Source organism: Galleria mellonella, unplaced genomic scaffold (assembly GCF_026898425.1).
Source record: "Galleria mellonella isolate WM207_F2 unplaced genomic scaffold, CSIRO_AGI_GalMel_v1 utg246, whole genome shotgun sequence".
NCBI classification, from domain to species: Eukaryota; Metazoa; Arthropoda; class Insecta; order Lepidoptera; family Pyralidae; genus Galleria; species Galleria mellonella.
This window is the reverse complement of record NW_026442050.1, coordinates 971654-990640: the sequence shown is the minus strand read 5'-3', so window position 1 is coordinate 990640 and position 18987 is coordinate 971654. Positions and strand designations below refer to the sequence as shown.

The 18987-nt window shown below is 36.2% G+C and overlaps 1 protein-coding gene across 1 annotated transcript in view; it reads right to left on the bottom strand.

Moving 5' to 3' along the window:
- LOC113519503 (protein tiptop-like) overlaps nt 1-18987 on the bottom strand; it is a 418186-nt gene that overhangs the window by 371194 nt on the left and 28005 nt on the right. The window contains exon 2 of the mRNA XM_052894910.1: nt 6383-6420. The gene's annotated coding sequence lies outside the window, so the exon portion shown is untranslated. The remainder of the gene's footprint in view (nt 1-6382; nt 6421-18987) is intronic.

Sequence of the window (18987 nt, the reverse complement as noted above, 5' to 3'; positions counted from 1 at the left end):
TGAAGCTACCCTTTTGATCTGACGCTAAATCACATTTGATTTAGTGTCGCGTATCCGCAAAATGTTTCCTGTTCGTTAAAGTATTGAGTTATTACTTTTGTTGCTTGATTAAAATCTGCTATAGCTAATATAATTTCTTATGCATAAACATAAGTTTTTATTTTTTATTTTATTCAACTTGGAATGGCAAACAAGCTGACGGCGCACCTGATGGAAAGTAGTATCCGTCGCCTATACACATGAGCAGTGCCATGGACATAACAGAGTATACTGTTTCGCCCATGATACCTCCCATGCGTTGCCATTCCTGAGGATTTAGGTAGTTTTCCTCTGTACCCTGTAAAATCACACCATATCCCACCCTTCAAACTGAAACACAGCCATGCAAACACAACTGCTTTACGGTTGAGACACGAATGGGACAGAGGTATCCAAGCAATCGACTGTTGTACAAAGTCTCCCTCTGGTAAATGTCCTTTTGACATTGCTAAAACATAAATTAGATTGGTTACCAAAGGAAAGGAGTTTTGATAGAGAAAATAGTTTCATAGCCGACGCAACACATAGACTTCACAACTGACAAGGTCGTATCAACCAGTCAGAACTAATATTTATTAGATGACTCTATATGGAAGCCCGAAAACAAACTGATTGGTTATTAACTGATTGTTTTCGGGTTTCCATCCCGAAAACAAACGGTTAATAACCAATTCATTAATAACATCCAATTTTTACAGCATAGCACAAAAGATGTCAATTGCATTGCAAAGCGTCAGTAGATGCAGATGACTCGGAATCACAATTATCACAATCCATGAGCGACGACGTCACGTTCAACAGTGTCAGTAGATGCAGATGACTCGGAATCGTTTCTTATCACAATCCATGAGGCATACGTTCAACAGCGAATAGATAATTTAATCTATAATTCATGTTTGAAACATTCTCCGTATTTAAAAAACACATTTACTAACTAGACTACATTAATCGTATCTCCAAAATTTGGAGTTACAAATATGACACGTGAGAATAATAGATACAAGACTTTCTTTTCGTCACCATATAAAAAGAATACTTTACATGCGAATGCCTGTCTTCGGCTCGCAATTTTCAAACTTTACAGCGGTCTAAAGGAATCACATCCAACTAAAATGCGTAACCACCAAACTCGATAAATATACAAAGCGCCGTTCAATGTCGAAAGCGTTTTACCCCCGAATAAACTCCACAAGTAAGTCGCTGATGTACAAACGTGGCCGTCATCGGCTGCGGCCAGGGTTGCCAGATGTCCGGAAAATGTGGGACAACCTTGGAATTTACGGTTCGGTCCCGTATACGGAAATTACAACACTAAAATTTCCTGACACTAAGATGATACATTTTTGGTGATGATTTTGATTGTTTACTAAACTTTAATTAACAATTCTGTTTTAAAATTAATAATATAAAAAAGTATTATAAAAGTTAGTATTATAAAAAGCAACCTCATTTCTTTTATTATCGATGCCTTAACTTTTTAAATGCGCATAATATATAATTATACTGTAATAGTATAGTGTAAAACATATCATTTATCTATACAATTATAACACTAAAGTAATTACTCGATTATTAATTATGATAATTTTAAATTTTTTCTTTCTATTTTTCTAGGGTAACTGGAAAAAAGCTCTCCAAGAGATACTGTGTACTTTATAATTTTTTCTCTGTAACTTATTTTAAATATAAATGTACAAATAAACAAATTAAGTTGCATATTTTTATATCTATCATCTAAAGTTGTAGTAATAGGTCCGACACCTAAATGAATGAATCAATTAAACTGTTATTCCCTTCAAACAATGATACAGGTTATAAATATTAACAATACGTACACAAACATAATGAATACTTTATTTTATTACATAAACTTAGTTGCATAAAAGCAAGATAAAGAAGCAACAATGGCCGACCTTATCGTTAAATAGCGATTCTCTTCTCAGAATAGAGAGAAACAATTAAAATCGTATTTTGGTCAAGGCGTAATACAAAAATAAATAAGACTAGAAAAGGAGAAAAGAATAAAGATAAATTTAAATTTAAATGCAGTATAAACAATATAAATAAAAAATGTCCTGGAAATGGTAAACTTGAATCTGGAAACCCTAGCTGCGGGCCGAACGAGGCTAGAACAGACGAGAGCGGCAGGGGACGACTCGGCATGGGCCGTTTAGGGACAAACACGCTCAATTATTCAAGCGGCATGTCCCGCGAGCCCGCGAGCCTATTCCTGCGTGTCGCGCTCTTATAGAATTAGAACCGTGCTCTTGATTTATGAAGCCCAAATACCATTTAAAAGCCGCATTTTCGTAGTGTTGAAGTTAGTGAGAATTGGTCGATGATGGACTTAGCGGATCTGGTATTTCTATAATAATGAAAGGAAGACATCTTTTATACGCTGTTGCTTTCGAGAACCATGGGGTTATAGATCTTATATTAATGCTTGATGACGATTGAAATTAACTGAAACGTCATAACAAATATACGCTGTCTTTGAATTCTTAACTAGCTTTAATGGTATAAAAATTTGGAGTCCAGAAGGAGACTTTGTACAAAAGTCGATTGCGTGGGTACCTCTGTCTTATTCGTGTTTCAACCGTGAAGCAGTTGTGTTTGCATGGCAGTGTTTCGGTTTGAAGGGTGGGATATGGCTTGAATTTACTGGGTACAGAGGATTAACACCTGAGTCCTCAGGAATGGCAACGCATGGGGGTATCATGAGCGAAATAGTATACTCTGTTATGTCCATGGTACTGCTCATGTCTATAGGCGACGGTTACCACTTTCCATCAGGTGGGCCGTCAGCTTGTTTGCCATTCTAAATTGTATAAAAAAAAATATCTAAATTATAAAAGATCAGTATAGAAAATACCACAAAAGCACATAATAATATGATTTTGTAAATAATTGAACTAAGTAATAATAATGTTCGTAAACGCACTCATTATCTTCATATCAGCCGTTATCTGTCCACTGCTGGACATGAGCTCCCTGCCCAGGTTTTCCCAAGAGACTACAGCATGGGGTTCTTCAAAAGGGTGTAAATACCTAATACCTCTGGTATTACAGGCATTCATAGGCTACGGTAACCGCTTACCATCAGGTGGATCATATGCTTGTTTGCCACCTCAATGGTAGGTATAAAAAAAAATCGGCCTGCACACGGTCACCTGCTGAACATATGCCTCCTCCATAGTCTGTCACATGGAGCGGAGAGTTTACAGACACACTAGTCTCAAACTCAAATGATAGTACCTACTCAATATGCCATCAATTATTCCGGTAACACACTCGACACGGCACCGGAATAGAAGCCACTTTGCAGCCCACTGGACATCCAGTCCAGTGTTCGACTCCATCTCAATTAAGCCACTGTTACACATATATCTGACGACTAATGGTTTATATTGGAACAAGACGTTCGCCAGGATTTAGCAGTCATCGAATTTGCAGAGCTGAGAGATATTCGACAGTTGCTATTTGGATGAACGAAATTAAAGTGACCAAAGTCTATTTGCAAAGATAATTTACAATCACAAGCATGTTTACGGTTTTTCCAACTATTTGGGAATCGAATAGCTTTAAGATAAACATCGAGTTTCTAAACACGCAGACTTAATTTTTGGTTCTAACGCAAAAAATTCTGGGAAAAGGGATTGTAAGTAACGGGGTTTAATTGCCCCATTGCTAGCAATATACTCTAACAGTACGACTTCCATATGGTTTCCCCTGGAAAACATCGTGGTTAATTCTAGTGGAATTGTCACGATGGGCTAACTGGCCTGCCTTTCATTCTCACCAGTCATCCCTCACTGGTGCCTTGCCCGTGTATACTGATAGCGCGAGCAGGACTACTATTTGATTATCATTTATTAAAAAAAAAATCTGTAGGTTTCTAAAACCTGATTCAATCAATCAATCATCTTCATTCATATACATCTGTTACAGATTCTTATGATACGTCACTTTATAACTAAAATAATTACTATATAATATAATATTGCTTTAAATTAATTTACAGACTTAAAGAGCATATTCTATCTCTGTGAACATGTTATTTATTTATCTATATATGTAGGTATATAAATGTATACGTGTATATATATGTCTAAGTATATGCATAGATGTAGGTATATATTTATGTATATGTGTATTTATACGATTAAATATAATGTAATTAATTTATTTTTGTCTAGTTTCTTTGTTTAAATATTGTCACAATATTGTACACCGCTCTATCCGCTGACATTGATGCTCCTTTCCACTTTGGGTGTTGCTGGAAGGAGAACTCTATTAGAGTTAAGCTCCCCTTTGTACATTTGATTTGTCACATTTGATTACCTATGCTTTTTGTCACAGATTTATTTGGATAAATAATACTGGTGAAAATACCACCTAGACGGTGACCAGCGTGATTATATTTTAGTAAATAACTGGTGTGTATAATAAAGAATTAAATAAATAAATAAATAAAATAAATAGTCATTGAAAATAGAATAGAACAGAAAAAAAAATTACAATACATATTAATACCATATTTAGGTCCACAGATTTTTGACATTTAAACAGTCATTATTTCAAAATATGCTTTAGTACAGATTATGATTCGATCCCAATTCGATGATTCCAGATATGGCTATATTATTCTCAGAATTATAACTGAAAGGTGTGTCTCGGTAACATCATAAATCAACTTGGCTAAGTTGGCGAAATTAAATACACACTCGTTTATTAGCCTGTCTCTCCGCGAAATGTCAAGAATGTCTAACACCGTCAGCCAGGTGACAGTTGTAAGTAGCTAGGAATAGAAATAGCATATATAATGAACGCCGCTCGTTCAAACATTTCCCAACGTCCGTAAATTCACAAATGACTATTCGAAGCGATTGGCCTAATATTTTTAAGCCTCTTTCCAGAAGCAGGTTCTCAATTGATCTGTATTTATTTATTTTGGGACTACGTTACACGATTTTTTTTTTTTTTATTAGATGAAAATGCAGGTTCTCAAAACAGGCCAGTTGATCATGATGAATTCGTCAGATGATAGTTTCCAGGGGGAACCGCGAGGAGGTCGACCTGGTTTATATTGGGACTAATCCCTTTCCCCCTACGTTACACGATTAAGTAAGCAATTCTGGTCCGATTCTATCAATTCTTTTTGCAATTGATGAGGTTGACTCCTGTGTCGCCGTATGGTCCCGGCATAAAAAAAAAAAGTTTGGAAAATAAACTATTTAACTTTATTTAATTTAGTTTTTATAATTTGAAAGAATATTTTAATAATAAATCACAGAAAAAGGACTTTAAAATTGTTTATTGCAATGAATTTCGATTATTTGTAATTGAACTGTATAATGTATTTTTTATAATTTTAATATTGCACGCCTGTAGCGAGCATTTTTTTTTAATGGGTGATAATGGAATGGTAACCCCACCCGCGCTATCGGTATACACCGGCGGGGCACCAGTGAAGGATGATAGGTGAAGATGAAGTAGATCAGTTAACCCATTGTGACGAATTCAACAAGAATAGTTCACGACGGTTTCCAGGGGGAACCACGTGGAGGTCGACCTAATATTGCTAGCAATGGTGCTGTCAAACTCCATTGCTAACAATCCCTTTCCCCCCATTCTAGATGTATTTATCACGATAGGCTAACTGACCTGCCTTTTTATTCTCGCCTATCATTCCTCACTGGTGCCCCGCGAGCGTATACTGTTAGTGCAGCCGTGATTACCACTGTATTATCATCCATTAAAAAAGTCAATTATCTGACAAATGCCACTGACAACTATTGAAAACTATAGCCCAAAATTAAAAAAAAAAAAACTTTTTTTAAACTTTCTGGTAACACTTAATTGTCACTGCTCATCTTAACAAAGAAGAAAACCCTTTATTATTTAATAAATAATAAACAATTTTGTCTATAAATAAAGTTAATAATTAAAAAAATTCGTACTAAGATTACTTCTAGATTATAGTCGTGAGCATATATGTTTATATCAGCAACTCAATTGAACACCAAATTTAAAATAACCTGAGGGAGATTTTGTACAAAAGTCGATTGCTTGGGTACCTCTGTCCCATTCGTGTTTCAACTGTGAAGCAGCTGTGTGGCGTGAATTTACTGGGTACGGAGGAATAACACCTGAGTCCTCAGGAATGGCAACGCATGGGGGGTATCATGGGCGAAACAGTATACTCTGCTATGTCTGTAGGCGACGGTTACCACTTTGCATCAGGTGGGCCGTCAGCTTGTTTGCCATTCTAAGTTGTATAAAAAAACAAACACAAATACTCGAAAAAAAACTCGATTTACATGTTAAGGCAGTGTCAACTTACGTTGCTCAGCCCTATTCCATAAGTCACAGCATCCAAATCTGCAAAGAAGAAAGAAAAAGAAATTAAATACACAACTAGTAAAACATACTAATATTGCTAATAGTATATGTTGGGGGAAAGGGATTATTAGTAATAGAGACTGAAAATCCCATTGCTAGCAATATACCCAACCAGGTCGACCTCCATGCGGTTCTCCCTAAAAACTATCATGGTTAATTCCTTATGAATTCATCATGATGGGCTAACTGGCCTGTTTTCATTCTCATCTATCACCCTTCACTGGTGCTCCGCCAGCGTATCCAGTTAGCGCAGGCGGGGTTACCATACGATTATCACCCATAAAAAAAAATAGTATATGTTTGTCTCCTATTGGTGTAGGCAGAAACAATAAACTACCATAGCATCATCATCATCTCGGCCATTATTTGTTCACTGTTAAACATAGACCTTCCCCATAGACTGCCATAAAGTCCAGAGCCACCTGCATCCACTGATTCCTTACAATGCATTTGAGGTCGTCACTCCACACTAGTTGGAGGAAGATCAACCTACACTGCATTTGTGTACGAGGTTGCAACTCAAAAACCACCAGAGGTACCAGAGGGAGACTTTGTACAAAAGTTGATTGCTTGGGACATCTGTCCCATTCGTGTTTCTACCGTGAAGCAGTTGTTTGCATGGCTGTGTTTCGGTTTGAAGGGCGGGATATAGCGTGAATTTACTGAGTACAGAGGAATAACACCCGAGTTCTCAGGAATGGCACCGGATGGGGGTGTATCATGGGCGAAACAGTATACTCTGTTGTGTCCACGGTACTGCTCATGTCTATAGGCGACGGTTACCACTTTCCATCAGGTGGGTCGTCAGCTTGTTTGCCATTCTATGTTGTATAAAAAAAAAACGTTTCTTCCAAGAAACAGGTTAAAATGGGTATATAAAACCTATATAGTTTTCTCTACATTTTCCCACTAATTAATTATATAAATTTGAATATAATTATGTTATTATTAATCAAAAATCACTTCGTATTACCACGTGCGAGATTAGTAAAAAAAAAAAAAATTATTAAAATACAGGCACGCAAGAACTTCAAACGAATTATAGCATTTATTTACACTTATTAAATTGTAATATTTCAGTAGATACTGGATCGATAATGAGGAAATTTTTACAAGGCGAAAAAAAATACAACCTCGATTGTCACAAAATTATTTAATTCCAGTGTATACCTTGTCACTTGCAAAAGAAAAATATATCAAAATTGGTGACGTAATAGCCTAATTTTACCAAAAGAAAACATACAAATGAAATGAAATAAAAACCTAGTTTTCGAAGTCTCTCATCCAGCATCACCGCTGACCGCGAGATGAGAGTTTGCATTACGACAATTTATGAGCCATCCAAACATCCTTCCAATAAGCCATAAGTCATTCGCTGACGTACACGTGACCAATTAAACATAAACCTGATTGCACATTCAAATTGCAGATTTAATTAATTTTTACCGAAGCGCCGGCAGCGCATCGTAAAAGCGCTATAAACGCTTGATGGATTTACAGGGGCTGGGTGATGCGAGCCTTTTATTTTGTCTAGTAATATTGTATGTCTGAGAATAGTTTACACTGTCGTGGTAGGTATTATCCTTCCATACAAATCGAATATTAAAAAATGTAGTAAATTATCCGTTAATTTGGATATTAATGAATTTTACATACATGCAAAGATGGCGGATTGCAAATTAGCAACAAAATACATACATACAAATTAATTAAGTTTATACATAATTAGTTATGTATAAACTTAAGTTTGTCTAGTTGTTCTCGTTTGTAAATTGTCACAATATGTTATTGTACACCGCTCTACATGATACCAGTCTTGATGCTCCTTTCCACTTTGTGTGTTGCTGGAGAACTCTTTTAGAGTTAAGCTCGCCTTTGTACATTTGATTACCTCTGTCATATTTTTATATATAATTATTTATTTATTCATCAGTACAAATATGTGTACATGGCGGACTTAATGCTAAAATCATTCTCTCCCAGTCAACCATAGGGAAGTGTCAGAATACTCGAATGCGGTACTAGTAATTATTGATAAATAGTATGTACAATAAGGTATAAATAAATAAATAATCATTTAGATAATTAAAATTATAAAAAAAAGGTTTTTTTGATCAAATTTCTAGAACAAAAATAGTAATTTTTCGGGATCCTCATCATCATATCACCCTGTAAGGGTGGTTTTACCAGTAGCTTGATGTTTTAAGAGGTATGCTGCTGTCCATCCCTAGATACTTAAGTTTCTAAGTCCCTATCTTTCCCGTGTGTGTCTTAGGTATAAGACACCCACGGGAAAGAAAGGGGTGGCCTATTCTATGATGAAAGCATTTTGTTTTATACAACTTAGAATGGCAAACAAGCTGACGGCCCACCTGATGGAAAGTGGTAACCGTCGCCTATAGACATGAGCAGTACCATGGACATAACAGAGTATACTGTTTCGCCCATGATACCCCCATTGCGTTGCCATTTCTTGAGGACTCAGGTGTTATTCCTTTGTACCCAGTAAATTCACGCCATATCCCACCCTTCAAACCGAAACACAGCCATGCAAACACAACTGCTTCACGATAGAAACACGAATAGGACAGAGGTACCCAAGAAATCGACTTTTGTACAAAGTCTTCCTCTGGTAAATCTGGCATATGGCATATTTCCTTATAAGGTATCATAATTTTAATATAAATTGAGGTACTTGTGATGTCTAATCTCTATTAAGTTTTACTTCTCTGATTAGTACAACTGTCTCGATTCCAAACGCGTCGTTAATTTTCCGTTACATGTATATAGATTTTTGTTTTTTATACAACTTAGAATGGCAAACAAGCTGACGGCCCACCTGATGGAAAGTGGTAACATAGACATATATATATATATATATACCCCCCCATGCGTTGCCATTTCTGATAATTCCTCTGTACCCAGTATCAATTCATATATATATATATATATAAAATATAATTTAAATTAATCACGAGTCGATTACTTTCCAAATGTGCAAATCCCGGAAACACAATATTATCGGCACAAACAATCGAGCGTCTATCATTCGAAATATCGAATTAAAAATCGTAAACGAAAAAGTACCGTTCCGTTTCGATCCGTTCTATTTAATTACGCCCTCCTAAAATCGTGAAACTGGCATTCGGCGATCACAAAAGATAAATTTGTTGTATCTATCGATTCCGATAGAGATTTCTTTGCGGTTAACAAAGCGTTTTCGTATGATATCACACAATTAGAAGTGATCGGCTGTATGGCCCGTCGGTTGCTTTGTCGGCGCGCTTGTCATTGCTGGGTTCGTTCCGCTTTGGTACCGGTGATTTGGTGGTGATTTAATGGCATCATCGGGAGAGATCAGAATTTTTAAACCCTCCGATTATTAATAACGAATATTGGTGTAAATCGACAATTTTTGTTAATCAAAATTTAGTTAGAATTGATAATGCGTCACTATTTATTATACGCTAGCTTTTATTTATACGCCCGACAGGGATATTCTTGCTGATCGATATAAAAAGTGAGTTAAACCCTTCTCAGTCCCCTATAGCACGTGTTTACCAAATTTCATTGCGATTATTGTTTTTAAAAGTGCGAGGTGAGAAGAATTGATGCAAACTGAAGTCGAAACAATTGTCGGAAACAACAAAAACACAGTTCATTAATTTTCCGTTACATGTGTATATAGATTTTTGTTTTTTATACAACTTAGAATGGCAAACAAGCTGACGGCCCACCTGATGGAAAGTGGTAACCGTCGCCTATAGACATGAGCAGTACCGTGGACATAACAGAGTATACTGTTTCGCCCATGATACCCCCCCATGCGTTGCCATTTCTGAGGACTCAGGTGTTATTCCTCTGTACCCAGTATCAATTCATATATATATATATATATAAATATAATTTAAATTAATCACGAGTAACTTGTCATTTGCCATTTTCATTTACGATACTATCATATTTTATTATGCCATATCTTTTATTTTCATACTCTATTGTTGAGATATGAGAATCTTTAGTACATGTCATAGTGTTATAAAAAAAAACAAAAACTATCAATTTCTTGGCAAAAACAAAACATTCTCGACTGTTCCCACAAACTAGCATGGCAAATCATTTAGACGCCATGTTCGGTTTCAAAGAAAACAAGTTATTAAAGTCGAAAACGAAATAATTTATTGGCATAGAGATTCAAATCACAAAAGCATATAGCAACGTGTCATGTTATCTAAAAACAAATATGGCGTTTTTATAACATTTGAAAGATGCGATAAGCTTTTAAATGAGCGGCATGGACATTTAAAAATGACTTATAAAGTAATTATTCTTTTAATACAATGATTAACTCGTAACCTAACATTGTCGATAGATTATGCCATTCCTTAACAAGCACACAACTTGATAATTGGTTTAAATAGGTAATAAGTGGTTTTACAAAGTTAGTTTCATTCGGAGATATATATATCTATACTAGCTGACTCGGCAAACGTTTTACCATATACATTATTTTGAGAACTATACATGAAAATTTATCGTACTACAATTATTATATTCGATCGCCATCTTGCAACCCTATTGCAGCATATAAAAATCGCGATTAAAAAACAGGAGTTGATCGTAAAAGCGTGAAAATTTGAAGTTGTATGTATTTTTCAATGCTAAATCATAGTAAAATAAAAATAAAATTTTTTGTCGAAAAAATAAAAAAACATATTTAGGGGTGGGTCACCCTTATTATTGAGGGGTATGAACAATAGATGTTGGCCGATTCTCAGACCTACCCAATATGCATACAAAATTTCATAAAAATCGGTAAAGCCGTTTCGGAGGAGTTTGGTAACAAACACCGCGACACGAGAATTTTATATATTAGATTAATGGGTGATAATGGAATGGTAACCCTGCTTGCGCTGACGGTATACGCTGGTATAGCACCAGTGAGGGATGATAGGTGACAACGAAAGCAGGTCAGTTAACCCATCGTGACGAATTTCACTAGAATTAACCGCGATGGTTTCCAGGGGGAACCGCGTGGAGGTCGACCTGACAGGGTGTATTGCTAGCAAGAAGTCGGTTAGACCCCATTACCAACAATCCCTTTCCCCCCATTTAATATATATTAGACATTGGCCTTAGCAGTATATAAATAAAGAAAAATTTACATACTTTACGCCATTGACATATACGAATACGCTGTTTCATGGTCAGGATAGGTAATTAGAAATTACTAGAGAGAATTCCAACCAATTTGTTACGTGATCTCGAACTAATCTTACACCACTTAGATATTCACATAATATTGGTAAAGACTGATTTAAAAATACATAGATAGATAGATAAACACTTTACTTGAGCAATTTATTATATATACTTTGACAAAATTAGCATAAAATGAATTTTCAAAATATACTCGTATTATGCAATTGTAAAAAAACCTGTAACTATACCAAATAAATAAAAATGTAAATCTATTTCAAAAATGAACCTTTTTTTATTTATTTATTTTTTACTTATATATTGGTTTCGCAATCGACCAGTCCCACGAACTTCACGAGCTCTCTTCACAACTAGCGTAATATTGTGCGTAACATTACCTTCTTCCTTTTTGGTCCCTTTATTCTTTTTTTTTCTTTTTGAAATCGAAAAAGTAATACACACTAGGGAAAAAACACAAAACAATAACGTAGATCCAATCACAGGTTCGTAGCGGAGTCAACCAGCGCTGTTTGCCGTCACAGCGTACAGACGGACAGCTCAAAAGAAACGGAATGATCCCCGTCATGACTGGCGTTTACATGCCCACGACGCGTTGATAGCATGATGATACTGACTAATAACGAGGACTTTGTTTAATTGATCCACCTTGGAGGTATGTCACTGACATACTCGTATCTGATCACCACACACACAATACTAGCGGTACTCCGTCCATCATCGTAACGAATTCGCCAACAACTCACCTCGATGGTTTCCAGAAGTTTCCAGAACAAAAAGGTCGGTCATGTACCAGGATATGAATTTATTCAATAACTTTTTTTTATACGACTTAGAATGGCAAACAAGCTGACGACCCACCTGATGGAAAGTGGTAACCGTCGCCTATAGACATGAGCTGTACCATAGACAGTGTATACTGTTTCACCCATGATACCCCCCAATGTATTGCAATTCCTAAGGACTCAGGTGTTATTCCTCTGTACCCTGTAAATTCACTGCCATAATCCACCCTTAAAACCGAAATACAGCCACGCAAACAAATGCTTTTCGATTGAATTAAGTCACGGGGTCTGAAAATAGTAAGCTAGATTTACTACCCCACGCCTTCTTCAGCACTTCCAGGAATCTCTTGATGTCTTACTATCATATCAAAGGTAGAATTGAGATACACCGCAACAGTGATGCAGTCTCGATTGGTATCAATTCGCAAACAAAGCTACATTTTTTTTTATACAACTTAGCATACAAGCTGACAGCCCACTTAATGGAAAGTGGTAACGGTCGCCTATAGACATGAGCAGTACCATGGACATAACAGAGTATACTGTTTCACCCATGATACCCCCCATGCGTTGCTCAGATGTTATTCCTCTGTACCTAGTAAATTCACGCCATATCCCACCCTTCAAGCCAAACAGCCATACAAACACAAATACTTCACGGTAGAAACACGAATGGGACAGAGGTACCCGAGCAATCGACTTTTGTACAAAGTCTCGCTCTAGTAATTCATACTGAATACATAACGAAGGTCTTTGTCAATCAAATTCCTCATGGATTGCTCATCCTTCTCTCATAATTGATGTTATTCATATATATATTTTTTTATCTTTCATTAAACGTTTTGTACCAATCGCCCTTAGCGTGAGTTGCGAGATTTTATTGTTACGTCTTTGACAAAATTATCTTCTATTGGACAATGCGATTTAGACACGAATGCAACGGATGATATCAAAACGTGCTGAGTCAGCATGTGAACAGTTTCAATTGTTCAATTTTATCTGCAAATTGTCATTCATTCGAGTTGTAAATTGACGATCAAAGCATCATCTGCTGCATTGTCAGGATGTACAGAAGGATCACATCTCATAAAAAAACACATCAGGATATGTGCAATGTTCTATGCTCAGATACTGTCGCATTAATTTTTTCTACAACACATGGGGGCAAACGAACATGTGGCTCACCTGATGGTAAGTAACTACCGCCGCCCATGATCACCCACAACACCAGCGGCACTGCAGGTTTGCTGCCGGCCTTTTAAAAAGGAATATGTTCTTTTCTCGACGTTTTTGTTAGTTTTGCATTTGGCAAAGAATTTAGAAGAAATTCAAAATAGTGTATAGAAATATAAATTCAAAACTGTTCTTTTTTTAATGGATAATAATGAAATGAAATCTATTCTAAATGTTTCTATTCTATTATATTCTATGGAATGACTCTATCCCGCCTGCGTTATTATTTATTTTATATAACTTAGGATGGCAAACAAGCTGATAGATAGTGGTAACCGTCGCCTATAGACATAACAGAGTATGCTGTTTCGCCCATGATACTCCCCATGCGTTGCCATTCCTGAGGATTCAGATATTCTTCCTTCGTACCCAGTAAATTCACGCCATATCCCACCCTTCAAACCGAAACACAGCCATGCAAATAACTGCTTTACAGTTGAAACACGAATGGGACAGAGGTACCCAAGTAATCGACTTTTGTACAGTCTTCCTCTGGTATAATATAATATGAAATCTGTACAAATATCAAAATCTCGCTTTAACGGCTCAATAACTTTGAATGACATTTAGGACTAAGATGAACTATTTCCCTGGATGAAATGAAAGATATTTTCCACTATAATTCACCAATAAAAAGTTGGGTTACAGCCAGACGAGATAATGATCTTACCAGAAATGAAATCCCAATCCACGATATAATTAATATCATTGATATTTTCAATCAATGCAACCAATGTGAACCCGGACACCAGGAGGCGATCCTGCACCGCACCCATAGAAACAGCACCGTCATTATTCCCATAGTTCCCGACAAAAGAACATCTGTTCTTATTATTGTGAAAAACATTACTCTGTATAAAATTAGATATTAATTGGAAATGTCGGGAGATAAAGGTTTAGACCATGCCTCATGAGAAAAAGTTTACTAAAGGGAGACTTTGTACAAAAGTCGTTTGCCTGAGCACCTCAGTCCCATTCGTGTTTCTACCATGAAGCAGTTATGTTTATATGGCTCTGTTTTGGTTTGAAAGGTGGGATATAGCGGTGAATTTACAAGGTACAGAGTAATAACACCTGAGTCCTCAGGAATGGCAACGCATGGGGGGTATCATGGACGGAACAGTATACTTTGTTATGTCTATGGCACTGCTCATGTTTATAGACGACGGTTACCACTTTCGATCAGGTGAACCATCAGCTTGTTTGCCATTCTAAGCTGTGCTGGCCAACAATATATAAAACTATGCCAAATTTTAAATCGATAGCAAAAGTAGATGTTAACATATAGCGCAGTGACCGACGGATTCACAGGCGGAGGGACAGACGAAGTCGTACCACAAAGGTTCCTTTGAACGTGTTCAGTACGGAACCCTGAAAGAAACAAAAATCAACAGTAGTTCATAGCCAGTGTTATGTAAAAATAAAACACAACAATTTCTTAGAAAATGCTTAAAAACAAGCAATAATCACAAGTTGTTCCAGCCCTGACCCAGCGAAGCTTTGTCGCGTGAGCATGACTTGCGTAGCAGCGTCGACCCTGTTGAACGCTAGGGTCACCACACCACACTACGAACTTACCGGATTAAAATAATTCCCGAATTGCAATAGTGTAAAAAACAACAGTAGGTGAATGTCTCCTGAACTGAGAATAATTCAGTGTCTCCAAAATAAGTATGAGAACAACATGCGACGTAGGACAGTTCCTATTGAATATTAGGATTGTTACACAAACTAAAACTGAAATGTATTAAAAATTATAATTTTTTTATGAGATTTAAAAAATGAAAATCTAAGAATAGCCAAAAATAAATATTGATGATTGAGAATACAAGAAAAGATTTTATGAAATACATATAACTCTGTGATATTTGTTTAAATCAGAATATAAAAATATTTAAGCCAATTAAAAATCGCACCAATTTCATGACTTAAGAATGAGATATTGGGATTGGGATTAGAGAGGTTGGCAAACGCAACAGAGTAAGGAATCAACCAAATTCAGACTAAATTAAATTTCTTTTTTAAGTTCGAATTTGAGTGATATCAAGTTACGATAAATTTACAATTTAAATTTAATAACAAATAAATAAAAGTAAAAACAATAAAGAAAATAATAAAGTTATTAAAAAAGCAAAGAGTTAAGTCTGTTTGGGGATACAGACATAAATAAAGTGTAAAAAGTAACAGCACTATAATATGGCCTACACGACACACTACACACAGGACACCAGCATTATTCTTAATTAAGAAGTGACAAAATTAACCTGACCAACAGGACTTGCCCAAACAGGATAGTCCTGAGCGAAAAGGGAATGAGAATCCCGACCAATACCTACAAGCTACCAATATACCCAACCAGGTCGACATCCCCGCGGTTCACCCTGGAAAATATGATGGTTAATTCCTGATGAATTCGTCATGATGGGCTAACTGGCCTGTTTTCGTTCTCATCTATCACCCTTCACTGGTGCTCCGCCAGCGTATCCCGTTAGCGCAGGCGGGGTTACCATACCATTTTCACCCATCAGAAAAAAACCGGGACTGTCCCGTGTCACCCATAAACGCTGGTGTCCCCACACCAGCCGACGCGGCTAAGTGACGATGATCGACAAAAAGGTAAGTGCAATTTTATTAACAGGAGCTTTCATCGGATCAAAAAATAACATTGAATGAGTATAACAAATGATGCTGTTTACTATAGCCGGCTGGCTCAGAATGGCCCGTGATGTATGGCGTTCGACTGCCGCCATTGATGGCGGTGACGGGGCGTCTTCCAACTACCCTATGACCTTCTTTGAACGCTTCCAGTTTTCACGTCTACTCCATGATCTTTGGAAGCTTTTAGCGGATAACAATGGCAGGTGATAAAAATACGATGGCAGGAGAGGAACGTCATTTTTTAATGTAATTTGAAACGGTTAAGATGGCAAACACAATGGGTAGTGGTGACCATCGACTTAAACAGTATTCTATAATATCATGGTATTGTTATTGTGGGTATATGGACTTGTAATCATGGTATAGAATAGGGCACTTTTACCGATCCTGTAGGTGTCGCAAAAAGCGACTAGAGGAGAGCGAAGGATGGACAGCAGCGTCCCTCCAAAAACACTCCCAAATATTAACTACAGACTTTGTACAAAAGTCGATTGCTTGAGTACCTCTGTCCCATTCGTGTTTCTACCGTGAAGCAGTTGTGTTTGCATGGCTGTGTTTCGGTTTGAAGGGTGGCATATGGCGTGAATTTACAGGGTACAGAGGAATAACACCTGAGTCCTCAGGAATGGCAACGCATGGGGGCTATCATGGGCGAAACAGTATATTCTGTTATCTCCATGGTACTGCTCATGTCTATAGACGACGGTTACCACTTTCCATCAGGTGGGCCGTTAGCTTGTTTGCCATTCTAAGTCGTATAAAAAAAGCCACCTGCCAAACGTGACAACTACTGGCAAAATCCCCCTTATGGGAGGGATCTATGTTCAGCAATAAATAGTGAACGAGTGATATGTATAAAAGACTACAAATAAATAAGTAAAATAACAAATAAATATAGTTAAATGTCTAAAATAAGAAATAAAGATTATTCTTATTTTATTTATTTATTATTAAAAAAAAAAATTATACCACAAGGTGACAAATAAGCATACAGCCCGTCTGATGATAAACGGTCACTATAGCCTATGGACGCCTGCAACACTAGGAAGGGTCACGTGCGCGTTGCCGACTCTGAAGAAACCTTAATAACTCTTTTTGAAGAACCCCATACTGCAGTCTCTAGGAAAAACCCCATTGTAACATGTAAATTAAACATACATATATATTAAGCATATCCACTTTAAACAGAGACGTACTTTTTTAGGGAAAAATTAATTTACCTCTGACGTCATTAAATCAGATTTTAAAATCTCAAGTACCCTGATAAATACGTATTGATTGCTGCGTCCAGTCATTAAATGGTAATACCTACTCCCAATCTGCCAATGACATCGGGACATAAAATGATTATTTTACGATGACACAAAGATCATTAAAGTTTTATGACTCTGAAGCGGCTTATAAGGAAATGATATATCTCATTCATTTATGAAATATCAATGATGAAACCTTTTATAGTAGATCAGAAAATCATTAAATTTTATTTATTTTTAACTGATTTCCATTGTAAATAAATACTTTTAAATTTAGTTTCTTTTATGCAAATAAGAACGGAATACATTCTGACGGTTCACCTGATGATAAGTGGTAACCGTCACCTATAGACATGAACAGCGCTACGAAATCATAGGATATACTGTGTCGTCCATGGTACATACATTGCTGTTCATAAGAACTCTGGTGATGAATCTCACTATTTGTAAATAGTAATAAATATTTTTTTTTTATTACGCCCTGAACACACAAAAACTCTTTCAAAAGGTATTAAAATAATTTTGAAAATAAATTAATTTTCAACTATTAATTAGTTTCAAATTATTTTCTAGCTAATTTAATTTTATATTTCTTTTTGTTCGATACCTCTGTTCTGTCCCAACATGTGTTTTTGCCTTGAAGCAGCTGTGATTGTATAGCTATCTTTCAATTTGAAAGATGGTATATGACAGTGAAATTGAAGAATATGAAGGCAAAACACTGTAGTCCATGAAGACCGAAGCAACCCTCGTATATAACAATGTAATTACTATGGGCAGCACAGTGTAATTTGTGATAACCATGGTGTTGTCCATGTCTATAAACGACATTTACTATTTTTCATCAGGTTGTCAGCCTTGTCATTCTAAATATAAAAAAAAGCAAGAAATTAATTAATTTTCAACTATTAATTAAATGACGTTTAATTTAATTTCTAGCTAATTTTAATTAAAAATTCTCAATTTTAATTTAAAATAATTTAATTTTAGAATGTTATAAGTATCCGATAAGTAGGTACAGTTGATGTAGCAAAACTAAGAAGACTCTGGCCCGACTAGTCGGTCAGCAACTGCGATTAATGTATTCCGAGTGTATGATAAATTGATATTAGCCAACTCGTGATAGCGACTAATCGCAGCCGCTAATAGTCGGCGGTGGAGTGTCGTTTATTTAGACTGTTCCGGAAACCATTGGGCCAGATAGCTTTTAGTGTTTACAGGTAAATACTGGCTAATAAAAAGGTATGTTTAACTTTTTAAAAAAACATATCGATTGCTGTTTCATTAATTATTTTTTTTTATAAAAAAAAAATGGTACTTAATTCGGTTATATTTTTTTTATGTTTATTACCTCATAACTCTGTCTAACAGAAGCAGCTTACTGTGGCGCTCCTGCCCAT